This window comes from Heloderma suspectum, chromosome 3 (genome assembly GCF_057233095.1).
Source record: "Heloderma suspectum isolate Gila_16-S chromosome 3, 16-S_ref, whole genome shotgun sequence".
NCBI lineage: Eukaryota > Metazoa > Chordata > Lepidosauria > Squamata > Helodermatidae > Heloderma > Heloderma suspectum.
The window spans coordinates 252,272,476-252,293,008 of record NC_139460.1 but is presented as its reverse complement, the minus strand read 5'-3'; the positions used below and the strand labels follow the sequence as shown (position 1 = coordinate 252,293,008).

The window sequence follows — 20,533 nt, the reverse complement described above, 5'->3', positions numbered from 1 at the left end:
AACAAGTAAAGGTCACTTCTTTCAAAATAGGAAATTTGACCCGTTTCAATTAGGATGAGTTTATATGTATTGGGTTGCATCCAGTAGCGTCATTCTGGCAGTGGATGGAAAACCACTGGTGGAACAGATCTCTTCTCACCCCTGCAGCCCCCCGCATGCTCCCAAATTTTCTCTGGAGGGTTGGGAGACCCTCTGGAGCAGATTTAAAGGGTGCAGGGTAACCATTGAGCAAGTGCAACTTTGGCTCCAACCCATGGTATCTGAAATCTTCAATATTTTTATGAATGCCACTCCATGTGGTGAAATCACAAATTTCAGGTACACAAATTTGCACTAGTTTAGGGAGCAATCCTATGGCTGCTAGTCCGCGGCTAGATGGCTATAGGATTTGTGGTTTTCTGGGAACTGACCTCGGAGCCCGCGCTTTGAGGTGAGTTCCTGGAGAACCGACCTTCTCCCCTTTCCATGCTGCCTCTTTGAGGCAGCACGGAACGGCCCCATGCTCTGCACTTGGAAGAGGAGCATGGAACGGCCAAAATGGGGCGTTCCGGGGGAGGTGTTCTGGGGTGGGGAAAGAGGAGATGCCAGTATGACACATCCTATGTGTCGTCTGGCAGCCTCCTCCCTCGCTCCGCCTTCCCGCAGCTAGACAAACGAAATCAGATGTCTAGCCACAAATGCAGGGCAGGAGAAGCAGGGAGGGAACGATCCCCTCCATGCTTCTCCTGCCCTGCATTGGATAGGTGGTTGCCTCCAAGTTTGGAGGCAGCCACCTATCCCCATAGGATTGCACCCTTAATCTACTAAACTAGTCATTAGGCACTAAGTGACTGCTCTGCTATGATATGATATTGGTTCTGAGCAGACAGAGGCATCACAGCTATTTTGGCTTCCATGACTTATCTGCTGTGATGGCAGTGAAGGACAGAGCAGTCTGGGCAGCTGAGACTGAGGAAACCTTTGAATCAGGATTCTAATATCAATTAGCATTTTGTGTGTGTGTGTATCACTCCCTTTAACTGGTGCTCATTCATATTCCCTATTTGCATATTACAGCTAATATTAGAAAGGAAAGCTTAATTTCACTTGTACTTCTTTCAGTCCCAGCAAGTTATAATGCACAAAGGGTCCCCCAACTACTCTGGTGGCAGTCATGCTCTGGATAGCTTTGGGGCAGTTAGCTTGAGTGCTAAGGGGGACAGGATGGACCATAAAATTTGAATGCTAAAGTTTATGATGAACTGGATTTTTTCCCCATTTTCCTGAATTTGTGCTAATTTGCACTTGTAAAAATGTGCAAAAAGCCCCAGAATGTGCAAATTCTTCCCTAAATGCACAAATCCCCCCAAAATGTGCATTTTCATTCTTTAGCCTATGCAGGAAATGCATATTTTCGGCCAGTGTTTTTTTTTTTAAATTTTACCTATTTTTCTACGACTAAATTTGAATAACATTCCGGAAAGTAAAAAATAACTGGTCCGCAAGTCCACGAAATCCATGCAACTCAGGAAAAGCTAGTTAGTCTGCTGCAGAATCTGTTGGTTGGATTTATAGAAATCTGAACTCATTTGATTCCGTTGCGGATTTCTCCAGCTTCCGTAGTTGTACCTCCATTTCACCAGTGATGGGGCCATGTATATAAATGTTAATCAAGAAAGCCTGTTTTTAAAACCAGATGGACAGGGGTCTAGGAAGCCATCAACTGCTAGATATGTTGAAACTGCAGAGTGACTTTGCACTCAACAGTTTTAATCCAAAAGAGAATTGGAACAGAGTAATCGCTGATTGGGGAGTTGGTTACTACACTAGCATGTTAAAACATGGCAGTTTATTTGACCCTTAACACTACTGTGGAAGTATATAATGAGCCAGAGGACCTACAGTCTCCTTTGGTTAATGAAGTGATGAATTCTTTGGGATGTAGCTTTCCTTGGTTCACTACTTTTTGAAAGTTATGAGTTTGATTTGAAGCTGACCAGCAAACAGTTCTGATGGAGTATGTAAACTGTGACTAATATTTGAGGAATTGGGAGGAACAGAGATTTTGCTGTTGTGGAATAACTGGAAGGGGCAGCTTGTGGCTGCTTAATTAAGAACAATGACCATATCTTTGATTGCATCAGGGTGGATTGATTTAAATTGAGGCAATTTACATTATTTAAAACTCCAAGAAAAAAAAGACTTAATTAAATTATTGAGTTAAATCAAATTTCCCATTTTAAAATTTTTCCAGGGAAATTGGCATGCCAGCTAACACAATTACCGTTGCATTAGAGTAGTTTACATTAGTGGTTGTGCCCCGCGGGATACTGTCTAATATGTTTCCTGAATCACAATGCATTCTAATTGGTAGCTGTAACAATTAGAACATGAGGGTTAGCACCTACATTGAGCCTCTATGTAACCTAAAGGAATAATTCGAAACATTTGGTTATGTAGCTGACATGCCTTTTGCGCTGCAGAATATACACATGCAGGGATATTAACTGATACCACATACAAGGATACTAAGCAATATCACATGCAAGGATACTAAGCAATATTACTCACTTGAAAGCAACACCTTCAATCCTGTGCACCTTTGTTTGGGGTACCATCACATGAGGCTTTTATTGTGCACTTGTGGTGGGTCACTCACGGAAGTTTGCGGGTCCTTTTCATGATGTCGTCAACCTCCGGGGCACATCCAGCACTATTTCCTGGTTATTCCATGTTAAAAAGATCCAGAGATAATGACGTATTAAAATATATCCTGCATTTCCCCCACTGTGTATATTCGTTGTTGCGCTATTAAACAGCCACTAGATGGTGCTGTTTCATTGAGAACTATGGAATGTTGCTGAGAGGGGAAGTTTTCAATTTTCAGTCACATGTTCACCATCTGGGAGCCTGCGGTAAATGTGGAAAGGTTCCACAGCAAAGAAAGCCTGGCAGGACTGCGGGTTTTTTCTTTGTAGAGATGCCCCTAGAAACAAACACCATTGAAGAAAGTGGAACTTACTTCTGAGTAAAGGTGCATATGACTGGGTAGTAATAAGTGCCCAGATTTTCTCACTAGCAAGGGATAATAGTTGTGGGACAAAAGAATGTTCTTCCTTGGGACAGAAAGTGAATACATATGCAGTTTGCTAAAGTGATAAATATCAGTAATTTCAGAACTGAACATATTACATTGCTCAGGTAGCTGGATATAAAATAGGATTACAAAATCTTCCATGTGGTTTTAATGGATGATCCTGGTGAGATACAGGGTGGCATTACCTGGATTATAGCTCCTTTAGATGCCTGAATCCCAGTATGAAGTCATAATATAAGTGCATGAACTATTGTGCTGTGAAGATTTTCTTGAACAAAGATTTTCTTTGTTTAAATCGAAAAGGAGACTTTCATAAAATGGTCATAAACTCAGTTTTAAGAGATTATGTCTTGGATTTGGAGATCTACCAGTGGAAAGGGGTTGGTGGAAAATTCCTGTCCCCTTCTTCCTTACAACAGCCCCCCAATACCCCAAAAGGCCTATCCTGAGGATCTGGGGACCCTCCTGAATTGGGTGGGCTGTTGTGCTGATCCCTGAAAATTATGCAAGGGCACCTTCCATGAATAAGAGTTCCACTCGTGGAAGATGCCTCCACTTGATTTTCACTTTCTAGGAATGCCCAGTATTGCAGAACCAGCTTTTTGCTAATACATATATATCTCAAACTATATTTCCAATTCCATAAAGAGATATAACCTGTTCTCAGTTAACCAAGAGTCCCCTAAACATCTAAGAACTGTCTCCGTCTCTACTATGCTGCAAACTGTTTCAATAACATCATGGAGGAAGTGAGAACCAGTGTGATACAGAGTCTGGGACTTGGATCAAAGAGATCCCCACTCTGCCATTAACTTTACTGGGTGGCCTTAGGCAAGCCACCATCTCTTACCTTAGCTAATGGACTGTATGAGTGTCTGCAAGTCACTTAAAGTAAACATGAGCTTTGGGGAGTAGTCAGATTAATACCAAAGAGATTAAAATGGATTTACATTGAGTCAGTTAAGGGAGTTTTCTAGTATAGCTACATGAAGAATAAGCCTTCATGTAGCTGAAGCCACATACGTTTAAAAAATCCTACTGGTTTCAGTCTGTCCAAAGTGATAGACAGTTGGATTAAATTACCAAAAAGTAAGACATTTTTCTTCCCTTTATACTACTTCCCCTTTTATTTGAATGCTGCAATTTTTATATAGACTAACAAGATCAAACTTGTATGTTTTAAATCTTGTATGTTAAAAACAGTTATTCTTCATTTTGGGTCACTGGAAGCTGGCAACCAAAGAATCAAATCAATATGTGAAACTCAGGCCCTACTCCATGCCACCCCCTCTGTTTTGTCCCTTGTTCTCTTTGAACTGTTGGGTCACAGTGTTGCAATGACAGTAGAAACCATAGCTGTCAGCATTCTCCTGTTAAGCTCTGTACCAGGGCTTGGCAACCTGTTGCCCTCCAGATGTTTTGGAGTACAACTCCTATAATCCTTGACCATGCTGGCTGGGGCTTATTGGAGTTGTAGTTCAAAACATCTGGAGGGCAACAGGTTGTCTACCCCTGCTCTATGCTTTAGATTTAGCAATTCTATGGATCTCCGACCCACAGTTCCTCGCCCTTCCTTGTGTGCCCATTTAGAACATAACAGCATAAGAAGAGCCATCCTGGATCAGACCAGGGGTCCATCTAGTTCAGCATTCAGTTCACACAGTGGCCAACCAGCTGTTGACCAGGAAACCACAACCAGGACATGACTGCAACAGCACCCTCCCGCCCATGTTCGCCAGCAACTGGTGTACATACCATACTGCCTCAGGTACTGGAGGTAGCACATAGCTCTCAAGTCTAGTAGCCATTGATAGACTTCTCCACAAATTTCTCTAACCCCCATTTAAAGCCATCCAAGTTGGTGGCTGTTACTACATTTTGTGGTAGTGAATTCCATAGTTTAACTATGCTGTGTGAAGAAGTACTCCCTTTTATCTGACCTGAATCTCCCACCAATCAGCTTCATGGGATGTCTTTGGGTTTTGGTATAATGTGAGAGGGAGAAAAAAGTCTCCCTATCACATCCACATTCTCCACACCATGCATAATTTTGTACACCTCTGTCATGTCTCCCCTTACCCTCCTTTTTTCCAACCTAAACAATCCCAGCAGTTGTAACCTTCTCTCATAGGGGGGATGCTCCAGCCCCTTTATAATTTTAGTTGCCCTTTTCTGTACTTTTTCCAGCTCTACAATATCCTTTTTTAGGTGTGGTGGCCAGAACCGTACACAGTATTCCAAGTGTGCTCGCATCATAGATTTGTATAAGGGCAGTATGATATTGGCAGTTTTCTCAATTCCTTTTCTAATTATACCTAACATGGAGTTTGCCTTTTTTACAGCAGCCGCACACTGGGTTGCCATTTTCATTGAGGTGTCCACAACAACCCCAAGATCTCTTTCTTAGTCAGTCACCGTTAGCTCAGATCCCATCAGGTTATACTTGAAGTTGGGATTTCCCCCCCAATGTGCATTACTTTACACTTGCTTACATTGAACTGCATTTGCCTTTTACAGTAGATGCCCATTCTCCCTGTTTGGAGAGATTCTTTTGGAGCTCCTCACGATCCCTTTTTGTTTTAACCACCCTAAATAATTTGGCGTCATTGGCAAACTTGGCCACTTCACTGCTCACTCCTAATTCTTACCAACAGTACACAGCCACAGCCCTATTTTCTGGTTTTGCCCCAGTCTCCTTTTTCTTTGGTTCCTCCTTTGTTCACTATTGCTGATTATTTCCTCAGATCCCATTTTTCAGGACAGTATTTTGTCACACTTCCTTTAGCCACTTTAGTGAGTATTTATCCTTCCAATGTTGTAATATTAATCATTTAGCTGTCAAAAGGGTGCAGAGAATCCATTTACACTGATCATTTGTTAATTTCCATGAAGCAGGTAAATAATTTAAAAGAATGTGTACATCAGTGAATATTAAAGACTGTTCCAGTACAAATTTTTTCTGTGTAATAACCTCTCTGCAAAAAGAAGCAACTACCGGACATTGCCAAAACATATGTGGAGAATGCTGTTGCACTCATGTTCTGCTTGTGGGTTTCCTGTGGTCAGCTGGTTGGCTACTGTGTGAACAGAATGCTAGACTAAATGGACCCTTGGTCTGATCCAGCATGGCTCTTCTTATGTTCTTATGTTAAAAAGAAGCATCACTTGTATTGCATCACCAGCAATTAGCTGAATTAGACAATCCCTTATTAAAGAGACATTACGGTGTCCAGTAGACACAAAGAACACGTTTTTACTGAATAAGATGCCTAAGATCCATAGAAGCGAAAAGTAGATGCCAAAGTGGCAACCCAGTGATTAGGCATTTTGTGGTGGTGCCCACAGCAGTATCTAAAATTCCCAAATGTGCCCACAGGTTCAGAAAGGTTGGAAACCCCTGGACTAGCCCATTATGACTGCCATCTGCTTCAGCTCCTGTGTAGAGTTCCAGAGTGTGCTTAATTAAGCCCAGTTTTCTTTTTTAATATACCAGAGGGTGAGGGTTTGAGATGGTGTGCCAAGAATCACATCCAACTCATGACAACACATGTACATACCCAGCCCAATTCTGTATTGGCAGAAGCAGCTAAAAGTCTGTCTTTTCTTGTAGCTCTGCTGCTCAACAGTCTCCCTACCTGAGCTGATGGAAGTGGTCTCAGGTGTGCTGTTGAGGTGCCCCAGACTCTTGCTTCTGTGGGATGTTAACATTCATGCCAAGAGCACCTTATTTAGGGCCGCTCAGGATTTCATGATCTCCATGACAACTGTAGGGCTCGCTATCCCTCCCCTAAGAACATCTCTACACCAGCCTAAAATTGTGTATTTAAAATGGGTCTTTCTCCTTCCATTTTAAATGCAGGATCACGACAGATTCCCTTGGACACACCCTCTCCCCCTCATCAGCATTTAGAGAAACAAAAGCAAAAGATGCTATTGGGAGACGCACTGCCTGCCTTTCCGAAGCCTAAATCTGGAATGAGGCTTTGTGCAGGTTCCAGCTTCAGTTCTGGTCACTTTGGAGGGAAGCCTGCTCTGCCTTAGGAAATACCAGAAATTATCTGAAGGGGTCTGATTTAGTTTGGGCTTCAGCTGAATCCAATGCACATCCCTAATAAGTAGTGTTATGTTACTTATACGGTGGCATTATTTTCCACAGCGCCCAGGAAATTTGCATACACACTTTTAATGAATGTTGTTAATGTCTTTGAGGCTGAATCTACACATAGCAGTTATACTGTTATCGTACCATTATCATAACTATTGCTGGCCATTGGTGTAATCTGTACCAATAGTTATGATAACAGTATGATAACGGTATGACTGCCAAGTGTGGATTCAGCCTAAGTGAATTAAGTTTCATGTAGAGAGATGGATTTTAGTTAAGGCAGTTTTTAATGTACATTGTTAATATACATTTTATTCCATAAATTAGCAGTTTGTTTGATGGATGGTTAAATGGATGTGAAGTTTGTAAAGCTCTTTGGATAATGCAGTAAAGTTATAACAGAAAAATTGATTGTTAAGATTATGTGTAACAGTACATTTTGGAAGACAGCACAGATTCTTTTTTATCAGTGGTTCTTGTGCAGCATACCATGCATTGGTTATACATGATCTAGTTGTACAAGAGAGTGGACAGTAACATTTTCTGAAATTTTGCTCATTTGTTTTTATTGCATGTATAATAAATTAGTGTAACATGTTTGGTGATATTTCTAAAGCACTGTAAAGGAATGAAGCATAAAACCTGTGTTGTATTAATTTACCGTGTATCTGGCTGTAGTGACATATTTTCTGTCTATTTTCTAGCAAGGTTCAGACATAATTGTCCTTTATGTTCTGTATGTATACTGTGTTGATTCCGCATCAGTTCAACTAGGGTAAGTGTAAAGTGATGCACGTTGGAGGGGGAGAGGGAATCCCAACTGCACTTGTATGCTCGTGACTGACCATCTCTCGTGACAGAGATCTTGGGCTTATGGTTGACAGTTTGATGACAATGTCAACCCAGTGTGCAGCTGCTATGAAAAAAGGCACATTCCATGTATTCCAAGGCATAATTAGGAAAGGAATCAACTTGGCTGAGGGGATGGGAAAATACTGCAAGGCACTGATGTTTCAACATACTCTTAAAGTGTCCCCCCGCCCCCAATCTATGACTTTCTGGTTCAAGTCAGGCAAATACAGTATAAGGACAGTAATTTCACATCTTCTCAGGGCAATTTCTGCAGATTCAAACAAAAAAGAAAAGTGCAAACTTCCCAGTTACACAGGATTCTTTGTACAACAGAATCAGAAGTATGCCGTATCATGGACTCAGAAATTTTCATTAATTGTTATCATAGAAGCTTCCACGCTGCCAGTCACTTTTTCAAAACCACTTTTGAGTGAGAGATCTAGCTTGACATTGTATGCAAGCCTATTTATTTATTTATTTATTTATTTATTGCATTTTACTCTGCCTTTTAGCTCAAAAGTCTCCCAAGGTGACTTACAAAGATAGGAAATAAGACAGCCCCAGGATTACATTCTAAAAATCATAAAAGGAAAGGGGATTGGGAGGGAGGAGGAAACACAGAACCAAGATGGAGAAGCTATGTGGTGTACCTGTTTCTTATTACACATTGCATGGTGCATACAAGAACACAATGCAAAAGGAGGATCATCAAATCAAACCTGCTATAAAGGCTTTGGAGAAGTCAAGTTTACAAATCACAAGCATGTTGAACCCAAAGAAATTTTTATTTATTTATTTATTTATTGCATTTATACCCTCCCTTTTTCCTCTTGCAAGAAACCCAAGGCGGCTTACATTATCCTCCTCCTCTCCATTTTATCCTCACAACAACAACCCTGTGCGGTGGGTTGGGCTGAGAGTGTGTGACTGGCCCAAAGTCACCCAGTGAGCTTCCAAGGCTGAGTGGGGACTAGAACCCGGATCTCCCAGCTCCTAGTCCAACACTCTTGCCACACTGGCACACTGGCTGTCACTGGTAAGTGAAGAGAATTCCTGCTGGTGTGGGTGCATGGAGGGTGAGTTGTAAGCAAGCACAGTTTGTGACATGCACAACGTCATGACTGATCATGGGGCATGTCAGATAAGGCATCAGCCTTAGCTTCCAATTTCCTGGCTTTGTGGCATTTGGACCAATGTGAGATAGCCTTATCATCTGGTATTTTAAACTAGCATGTTTTTTGATGATTGAATATATGTTATAATGATAGCACTTAAGCACTGGTGTGAATCCTTAAGCATTAAGCTCTAGTGTGAATCCTTATTAGCACAGTCTGTTTTGGAATTAGTTTTAAAACTGAAGTCTGGGGCTGATTGTGGGAACTATGTGGTCACTTACTCCCATGACTGGTTTAATAAGTCTAATATGATCTTTCAAAGCATTTTCTTCCTTAAGAAGAACTTAGGGTTTTTTAAAGGCCCCAATTGCAAATAAGATATCACTGGTAGCATTTGCACATGGATGTGAAAATGCTATGCACCTGATAAAACCTGATGCAGGTACTAGAGGTGTGAAGGCCTCCTGAGTAGGGATGGCAGAGAATTCCGCCACGGATCTCGGTGAGGCCGAATGCCAGTGCATTCGGCCCCCCGAAATCTGTGGCGGGACGGCCTGCCACCCCCCCGCGGATCCCCCCCAGGACGAGACTTACCTGGGGCGGATCTTTCGGGTGGCGGAACTTGGAAGCTTCGAACACAACTTCGAAGCTTCAAAGATCATGCCTCAATTAGAAAAAGAAACATAGCGGAGAAGCCCCGATTCTGCAAGGATAACGCCTGAATTTAAAAAAAAAAAATCCAGAGCGGGGGATAGGAGGGGGTAAAACTTAATCTCATTTGAAGGATACAACAACCTCCTGCAAAGTGCACGAAGCCTGATTCCCAGGCGGTCTCCCATCCAAGCACTGACCGGGACCGACCCCGCTTAGCTTCCGAGATCAGACAAGCAAGCGCACATCCAGCCCTTTGCTTGTTGCTGAGAAAATGGGCTGCTGAGGAAGCTATGTGATCAGTAACCGGAAGAAGACATGGGGCCGTTGAGAGCTGTGATTGGACAGGAGGGAAATACAAGCACCGCCGCATATAGACAGGCAGGGGAGGGGACTATGACTGGATATGGTAGCGAAGGCAGAAAATCAGAGCACATTAAGGGGAAATACCAGGATATTAGGGTATTGAAAGCAGGAGCACGGAAATGGGAAATTCTGGTTCCAATTTGAGGCGGCTACTGCGTAGTGTGAAAGGCGGGCGGTGAAACCTTATTGGAAGCAAAAAAAGGCGGTAAGTGTAGATCCAGGCACTATCTTCAGATGGTTAAAGGAAGGGATGATGGTGACCAAAAAGACAAAAGTATAGAGTCTAGTGTATTATGTTTGGCCAGGGTGGCAGCAGTGACTGCCTAAAATGTTTCACCAATCAGAAGGGTAGCAAATAAGCAGGAAAGACCCTTTTCTCACCTTTTTCAGGTTGAGGAGGTGGAGAAAACTCTCGTCACCTTTTGAGCTAGAAAGGTATTAATTAAATATAGGGCTTTAGCTTTCTCTGGCAGACTTGATAAATCAAAAGGCTTCCTGTGTTGTGTATCTGGAAGGCCTGTGGTATTCCATGTGAGCTATGGATGCCAGTATCAGGGTCAAAGATGCTTGTAGCTTTAGAGCAGGGGAGGGCAACTCAGATTGGTGGTGGGCCAAATTACCCCCTCATCCAGCCTTCCATGGCTGAATGACATGTCAAGGGCATGGTCACAGCCTCTGATGTCATTTGGTCCCCAGTGGGTGCATTGGGAGGATCCTTCTGGCATGTCTGCCAGGAACTGGCTTTCCTTCTCTAATGGGGGAAGTGCAGTGAAGCCTCTTCACATGTCCTGCATCTTCTCCCATTGGGGAGAGGACGCAAGGCAGGTGAAGCTTTAGGTCTCCAGTGGGCACATCCGCATGATGATCCCCTCCCTTTTGCTCAGCACAAAATGTTAATATTAATTTTGTATGGAAAAGTAACTATATGTGCGACTGGTGCTGGTAATTCTTAGATATGGTAATATCCTTTACTTAGTTATGACGTTCTTTGCATTGGTTAAGAAATAAGTGGGGCAGGAGGAGCCTTGCCTACCAGGCTTTGTTGAAGTAGGGATTCCCTCCCCTAAGCAGCCAATAAATTTCTCCTTCCATTCAATAGGGACTACCTTCAAGGTGGTCTCCCCCCCCCCCCCACTGAATAGGGCTTTGGAACGAAATGAAGACATGAGGTTCCAAGTATGTTCTATAATATCCCCAGTATGAAAGTTGTCAAGTATATGATTACCAGGACTTGAAGGATTCTCTGTGGTGCTTGTGTTCTAGTCTGAACTGCCTGCAATGCATTCCTGACCAGCAGCTTTGGTGACACAGAGAGCAGGAAACACGTTTGAGCCCCATGGTGTCTGACACTCTTTCACAGTGTGTTACAAGGTATTCAAACAGCTGTGGTTCAGCACATAAATGTGCTACTGTCGTCAGGGTGATTTCAGAGCAATCTTGTCATTTATAATTGCTTTGCAGTCCTACAAAGCAAGTATATTTGTGTAACAGATATAGATCTACAAATATAATATAAAACTATAATACATAACTATGCAAGTATATATCATAGATATACAAATATAATATGTTAAAGGAACATTTTGTGACTGTTTTGTTCAATCTGACGAGGCTTTAGGATGAACTTGAAAAGGTTAGTGTTGTAGTAAATTAGTAATATGTAACAATCAGTGTGCAAGAATGCAAATTGATTATGATGCACTTGAGATTTGGTCAACTTCACATTTCCTGTTTTTCTTTTCTTATAATTTTTTCAGAATGATGCAACTTCACTATTTATATATTTATTATATTTTTATAGCACCGATAGCCAATGCTCTCTGGGCGGTTCACAACAATTAAAATAATAAAATACAAGACAATAAAATAGACAATATAATACAATGTAAAAGTTGAATAATTTAAAACTACAATATAAAATAAATATAATCAAACAGAAATTTGTTTCATTATAGTGCAAATTCATGTTGCAAGAATGAAAACATGCCTTGGAAGCTCAAGAGTCCCATACAACTATAGCTGTTTAATTCAAACATCCATTACTGCGTTATGAATAACGTAGATTAACAAGTCAGCAGGCAGTGAATACCAGAAGATATATTGCCTCTTAAATCTCTTGTATAACACAAAATACAGTGTATTAAGTAACAAACTGTTCTCTAGTTGATAAATTGCATTATAACATTCTCAGTCAGTCACTTGCAGCCTTCAACCTGTTATAAGAACATTTTTGGTAGGCTTCTTTCTGGGTTTAATGGTATTCTAGATCTTAAATGTCTGGTAGTTTTTCTGGTTTCTAATGTATATAATATTTGGGGGGGTCATTTTTATGTTGCATTTTTATGTGTTTGTCTCTTTTTTTAAAGGTGTGTTGCTTTATTCCTTACTTCTGTATTTACTATATGCATTTAGCCTGGGGAGTCAGGGATGCAGAACCTCTTTCAGCCTGAGGGCTGAATTCTATTTTGGAGAAGCTCTTTGGGGCTGCATTCCAGTGATGGGCATTGCTGAAGGCAAAAGCAGGTGGGGCCAAGAGCAAAAGAGGTGGGGCTGAAATACCAAAAATATCAGCATCTTTTAGCTTAAAGTTCTTAGAGTAAATAAACTTTAGGAGAGGCATTTCAACCATTTAAATGGGGAAAAACTGCACAAAAGACAGGAAACCACCCCCATTGTCACTTGGCCCCATCCTCTGATGTCCACATGTGTCTGAAGAGGGGAACCCTGTGTACATGGAGCTCTGTATGAGGAGGCTTCCATACAATCTGGAATCCTACCCATTTGGGGCTCTAAGGAAGGGTATGCCTGTGGAACACTTCAGAGAGTTGGTTTTCCCTCTTCAGATGTCCACACTGAAGATCTACTCTTCATTTCTTCAATATTTGATAATGTAAAGTGTATATAATATAGGAGCTTAAAATCAGAAACTTTGCAGACTTATTGAGTCCTCATTATTCTAATGAACTGTCTTGAAAAACTATGTTTTAATGTCTATGATATTAGTGTTTTTTCCAAGGGTGTGTGGGAAAAGATATATTTAAAAGAGGTAACAGGAGTAACAGATTCCATTATATCAAGTCCCTAATGGATTCCGTAGAACTGACTGTATCTGAAATAACTATGGAAATGTGTGCAGCTGCTATCTGAGCTAGAGTATCTATTTTTGACATTGAAACTATTAACGAGCCCTGGCTTTTGTCAGGTCAAGTGGCAGCCACAGAGAACCTTGTCACTTTTTCTTTGTTGACAGCGCATCGTTATCCATGGCAGGTCACAGGGGGTGAGTAGATTGTTATGGTATTTAAACACCTAGATAGTACCATAGCTTTTGGATTTCTATTTTTAATTTTACTTAGCTATGGCTACTATCAAGTCCTGAATAATTCACATTTAAAGAAGTGGGCTGGGGGAGTATGTGAAAATATCATTAGAAGGTTTGAAAGGTCACAAAAAGGTACACTTCAGTTACTTATTAATGAGCTTTTTAAAAAGACAAAGCTTTTGAATATGTAAAATTATGAAGAGTGGTAGAGAGAAGAGTTCTTTGTAGAAATCTGTATTTTATATATTTTAGAATGGCAACCTTTAAGCTGCCCCCCCTTTTTCTTGGTATTGCTTTGGAATAGAAATGTTTGTTGGAAGTGTATTCAGTTCCACATAAATTTATTAATTGTTGAAAAAACAGAATGTGCTTGTATGTTATGTATATTTTTCTCACAAAACAGTGGAGACTGGAATAAGTGCTACAATGAATTTATACATCAAACCATAATGAAAAAGTGCTTGTACTGTATATCAAAAATATAGTCATTTGCATGTGTGATTACACCAGAACCAGTGAAATTGAGCAGTATTTGCCATGGTAAATTAGAAGTAACTCGTCAAGTAGTATGAATATACAAAATCCATTCCATAAGCCAGACATCCTTGTTGCTCACTAATTGCATAGTAAAGTATTTCCAACATATTTCAAAAGTGAGCTAGATAATTAGGTATGTAGTTTATGTTTTGCATGGATGATTAATAATAATTAAGTGAGAGTTGTATATGTATGCTTTAAATAAGCTTAGTGGCTTTTTAAAAAGCCTTATTAAACGTATACATTTCCCTGAGGGTATTTTTGAATTTTAGTCTAAATAATTTTGCATGTATGATTTATGAGGAAGAATTTATAAGGATAGCAATTAGTGACTCTGAAGGAAATATCTAACATTTCTGTAATTTGAAGACAATAGCAAAATATATTCACATTGATTGCTTGAAAAGTAGGTAAGAAGGGGAAAAGAAAATAATACATTAATTTTCATCTGTTTGCTGGAGATGGCGTTAACCTTTTGTGGGGGGGACACCCCATTTCTATCTTTTATCTTGTCGAACAAATCCTAAAAAGCAGAAAAGGCCTTATCGCTTTTTGTTCTGAGGTCAGGACATAGTTGCGCATATCTCAGAAACTTAGAAATGTTTAGTAATAGACAGAAATAGATACAAAGAGATACATATTATTGGATCATTTTTTAATAATACTATGATGTATATGCTTGTGTAATAGCTCATAGAATGAGAACATATATCAGAGTCCGGGAGATAGGCTTATTGCCTGTTTTGGATGGAGTTGCACTCCCCTGGAAAGACCATGTTTGCAGCCTGGGGGTACTGCTAGATCCATCACTGTTGCTGGAGGCCCAAGTGGCTGCGGTGGCTCAGTGCGCCTTTAACCAGCTTTGGCTGGTTCACCTATATGGCCTCTCCTGAACAGTGATAGCTTGGTCATGGTGGTACAGGCGTTAATAACCTCAAGTCTGGATTACTGCAATGCGCTCTGTGTGGGGCTGCTCTTACAGCTGCTCTGGAAGCTAGAGTTAGTGCAGAACGCAGCAGCTCGGCTGTTGTCTGGAGCTGCCGCTTTTCAGCATGCAACTCCTTTGCTGAGGGAATTGCACTGGCTGCCTGATTGCTACCGGGCCAGGTTTAAGGTTCTGGTACTAGTGTATAAAGCCCTAAACAACTTGGGGCCAGGATACCGGAAAGAGTGCCTTCTCCCTTACTCAGTCACTGAGTCATCAGAGGGCATGCTCCTGGTGGTTCCATATGGTATGGACCTATGGCCTGCTTGGAGTCCACCAGGAGAAGAGCCTTCAGTGTAGTGGGCCCCCTTCCTATGGAATTCCCTGCCTTTGGAAGTCAGGCCTGAGCCAACATGGTGTTGCTTCCAGTGCCTCCTGAAATTGTTATTTCAGAAAGCCTTCCTTGAGCAATCGGCCATGGTTTTATCAGAACCCTGTTTCTTTTTTAAACTAGTAATTATTTTAACATAGTGATTTTATTCTTTTATACTATTTGTACCGCTTACCACTCCAGAATCTGTCTGGATGTGGAGCGGTATACAAATGTTGTAAATACATAAGTGAAAAAATAAATAATATATTGCTTAAATATCCCTCCAAATTGATTCTCGGAGTGGTTACCAATTTATTTGTCATGGCCTCTTCTCTGGATGAGTACTTGGATGTCATCCAAACTCTCCTGAAGACTAGTGAAGTCAGTGAGTAAGGTTTCTTTTCCTTACAGCAATTTTTAAAATTTTAGTATTTTATCCAGAGTTGGAAAGTCCCCATCTGCAAAATTTTATTTTACTCTTATTAAGCCCAATCAAAAACATTGTTACTTATAAGCAAATCTCACTGGTTTCAAGGGGATGCAATGCACAATAAGGCTACTAATTTATGTGAACTTTCTTATAAAGCATGTACATTTACTTGCAAAGCATGCATTGGAGTGTGGATTACAGGCTTTGTGAAGTGCTAAATTAAAATCCAGTTGAAAGCCATTTATGCAATATAAATCGAATGAAGGGAATAAAATGTACTAACTGTAGTTAGAAAAAGGAGGTGTGTGTACAAGTTAGCTTGTGTAAATCAAGCAGATCAGCAGAATAGTACCAAACAGGCTCCCCAGATGTATGTGACGTTTAAAGATGCCTGCACACACATTGTTTTACACTTTACTCACTGCAAGAAATAATGTTATAACACTAGTGCAATCATACTGCAACAGTCATAAGGTGTAGTACTGCCCTGATTTTGTAATTGCAAACAACCAAAGGGAAAAGAATTACAACCAGTTTAAAAAGTACAAATAGAAACAGTTTTTAAAATAGGCATGCTTTCCACTTTGAATTTTGTATTCCAAAGCATATTCTCAGCCCTGTTCGTATGAAAATCACTGTTATGGTTTCATTTGATTTGTCATGAGTAAGAATCAGGTCCTGTCTTTGTGATAAGAATTATAATTAGTGAATTCCTTTGTTTCTTTAGTGTTCATGATTTATTATTATGTATATTCTTCTTTTTTTGCCTTTAAGTTGTTAACTTTATTTCGAAATAAAATAAAATTTCATGATAAAAAAAACATTGTTACACTTTGAAAATTAACATTTTGGAAAGGAGAATGTAATTTGTTTGCTAAAAGTTTGTATTACATGAATAGTGGAGGAATGGTAGAAGCTCTGTTGCTTCAGTTCAGTCAAGGAGCTCTGCATATGTAAGCAAGCTTCTGCATGCATATAACTTGCAAGATACGGCAGGAAGCATGGGTGTAAATCACATGTGCATCCCAAATCCACATTGGCATACTCATCTGACTGTGCATGCCATCTGTCTATACTACATTGTTATCAAAAGGATGCCACTGTTAAATGTGTGCTCAAATCTGCATCCCCATCCACATTGTGAAGAGACTAGTCATGCACAAAGAACTTTTAAAGCATGTCCAGAGCTGGATTGCAGTAACTATGTAACTATGTATCAAAAATATACAGAGAGTCCCTTAAACCCTACACTTCTTCTGTGTTAATTATTTAAACTATTTGGGTGAAGCTTCTTGACTGGAACAGAATATTAGGCCTTGCCTGTACATAATGGCAGTGGTTGTAGCAGAACTAAATGCACTATCAGACTGCCAGAGTGGGAAAAGGACACAGCTGTTAGTGTAGTGTAGACCAGGGGTCCCCAACCCCCAGGCCGCGGACCGGTCCTGGTCCGTGGCCTGTTAGGGACCGGGCCGCAGTAGGGGTGTGGGAATCCCCCCTTACCTTGGGTCCATGGGGGGGGGAGGCGCTCTGTCCCTCCCCCCTGTCCCGGAATCCTCGCTGGCCTTCGCTGGCTCTGCTCCGTACCGAGTCCGTGGAGCTGCCAGCCGGCTCCAGCCCTGTTCTTTGCAGTAATAGCCTATTACTGCAAAGAACAGGGACGCAAATGGTGTCCGCGGATGCCATTTGTGTCCCGGCGGCTGGAAGTCCGCCCCCGGCTGAAGCCGGCCGGCAGCTCCGTGGACTCACCATGGAGTGAAGCCGGCCAGGACTGGTGAGGATTCCAGGGAGGGAGGGACAGATCGCCCCCCCCTGTGGACCCAAGGTAAGGGGCGTTCCCACACCCCTACTGCGGCCCAGTCCCATTCCCCCCCCCCCGGTCCATGGAAAAATTGTCTTCCATGGACTGGTTCCTGGTCCCAAAAAGGTTGGGGACTGCTGGTAATTATATGCTAAAACATACAGAAGCACAAGGATTAAGATGAAAAAGATAACACAGATGAACTAGCTAGGTCTTACTAAATAATATAGACTACCACCTAACTCAGTGGTGGAGCACACGCTTTGCATGTAGAAGGTCCCAGGTTCAATCCCTGGCATCACCAGCAGGTAGGACAGGAAAAACTTCTGCCTGAAATCCTGGAGAGCTGCTGCCAATCATTGTCAATACTACTGGGCTAGATGGACCAAGGGTCTGACTCAGTATAAGGCTGCTACTTATGTTTCTCTAAATAATATAAAGGACACTAAATGAAATTGAATTATTGTGGTGCATATGTACAAACCATAATTGCTGTATTCCATAATTGTATTATGATTTCCACTTTTCAGCCACTAAAATTATGGCAGTTATAAATATTGTTTAATTCTTTTGAATATATCTATTACATCACTGAAAAGGATTACTGCATAATCTAGTGATATAACATTCCCTGTTATCTTTTTAAAGAAGAAATAATTTCCTCACAAAACCTTCAAAGCACAAGTTTACCATAAATGCAGGAAATCTTCATTTTGAATATTAATGTCTTTCTTCTTTTAATTAACTCATGTAATCTAGGCCTCTAAGGTTTAAAGTCTGTTTTTTTTTTAATGTTGTGGTTGCTGTGACTTTTGCTTTTTGTATTTAAAGTTGCTTATGATGTTGTGTTTTTCTATTCTGTTATTTAAATCTAAATTGTTTTTGTGTTTATTTATTGTAAGCCACCCATAGACCTTTACGTTATGGTGTGATATACAAATGTCATAAATAAATACATAAATACCTTCTTAATTTGTCAAGAATTAGACAAAATCACACAAAATCTTGTGAGTTTGCCCTAAAATGTACACCCAGTTTTAAAAAGTATGCAGAACATTGCTTCAAGTTTTTTTCTTTTCCACACTGAATTTTTCTTCTTCATTCATTTCATTTATATTCTGCCTTTCATTTAAGGAGCTCAAGACAGCACACATGGTTCCCTTACCCCCGTTTTAGCATCACAACAGCTCTGTAAAGGTGAGACTAAGAAGTAGTGACTAGCCCAAGGCCAGCAAGTGAACTTCATAGCTGAGTGAAGATTTGAACCTGGATCTCTCCAGTCCTAGGCCAACACTCTAAGCATCACACCATACTGGTTCTTCATAGGTGTGTTTTTACGAACAATAGGGAAACATACTAACATGACTGAAGAATGAATGTGTGCTTGTGTAGAATAGCTGTGTTGATTCCCCAGATGTCTCTGAGACTTGAAATCTAAACAGGTACATTGATGCATCAATGAATTATTATTAATGTATCATATAATACAATAATTGTGTGTATTATTGATCACCTATTAGAATACATTAATGTCTGTCAGCTGGTTGACTTCAGATATTGCAGCCATGTAGTTTCAAAGACTACTATTATAGTTTAAACCAAAGAAAACACAGGTGCAGAGATCAGAAATAAGATTGCACATGTGCTAGTCATCTCATAATAAACTGGTTAATTATACAGCTTCTCTACTTGTAACAGAATATATCTAAACCAAGCTCATGTTTATTGACAGTATTGAGTAATATTTCATACGAGATTCCTTGCTCAGTTTGCTGTATCGCCTATCTGACTGTTCCCCCAAAGCTTCTTCGTTACTTCTGTGTCTCCCCAAAGCTGCAGCCTCTTTGGTGGCTCAGTGATAGTTGATATTCATTTTTCACTTGAACATAAATTGGCATCTCTTCTGCTTTGGATTTTTTGTACAGCACATAGAGAACCTGTTTATAAGGCATTTAATAGATACAATGCATACATACATAGTGATTTTATCATGCTCTCTATAATTAAAACATCTATTTTATCTTTAAGCTAAAATGGATATTTTTGTTTTCAAACCTTTAATATTAAAACAAAAGCATCTGGTTAGTGAACAGATTGGGGCATTTGTGACAGGTTGCAGAAGTTTCTATGTTCAAACTAGAAATCTGACTCCACATCAGTGGTAGTGATGTTAAGAGGTATTAATATTTTTTTTAGTAAATAAGTTTTCACATCATAAGATATCAATTAAAACCAGTGCTATAATTAATCATCTTAGCGATAAAGACTGATGGTGAGAAATGCATTATCACTTGCTGTTTAGGAGTAGTCCTTCAGACAAGTAGAAAGGGAGGGGGATTGGCATACTTAAACTGTTACAACTTGTACTATTTTTGTTTGTAGTTAAATAAACTTCTGAAGTGTTCCATATCTCAGACAGCATGCTTGCAGAAGTATGCAATTAAAAAAAGAAGAAGAAAATCTAAGGGGGCAATTCCCATCAAAAACCCAATAAGGACACAACATGCTTAGTTACCATGGAATGTTGTGTCTTAGCTGGAAAAGAAAAATGAAAAACTGGTGGTGTTGGCATGGAGTATCCTGGAAGAGGACGTGGCTGGCTAGCTGGCTGGCTGGAAAGAGAAAGAACAGGAGCACTCCTACGAAATGAGAATCCATTATAACATTTTATAATGAATAAACCTCATGTAGATTATTTTGTGCACCTAGCATTTTGGTCTTTCCCCCCAGGTTTCCATGTGAGAGTTGTGATATATTTATTCAACAGCATGAGCTTTGTCTTATGAGGTCTAAGCTGAGCCAAGTTCACAGAGGACTAGCTGTGAGGAAAGATGCAGTGATCAATAGATATGCAGTTTAAATTTTATTTATTGATTTTAACAGCATTTATGAATCACTTACATTAAAAGAAATTTCTAAGCAATTTTACAAAAATACAGTATAAGTTCATAATTAAATACTGTATATTATTACTGTATAC

The 20,533-nt window shown here is 40.3% G+C and overlaps 1 protein-coding gene across 1 annotated transcript in view; it reads left to right on the top strand.

Moving 5' to 3' along the window:
• Positions 1–20,533, top strand: part of RBM20 (RNA binding motif protein 20) — a 191,627-nt gene that overhangs the window by 36,633 nt on the left and 134,461 nt on the right. The window lies entirely within an intron of this gene.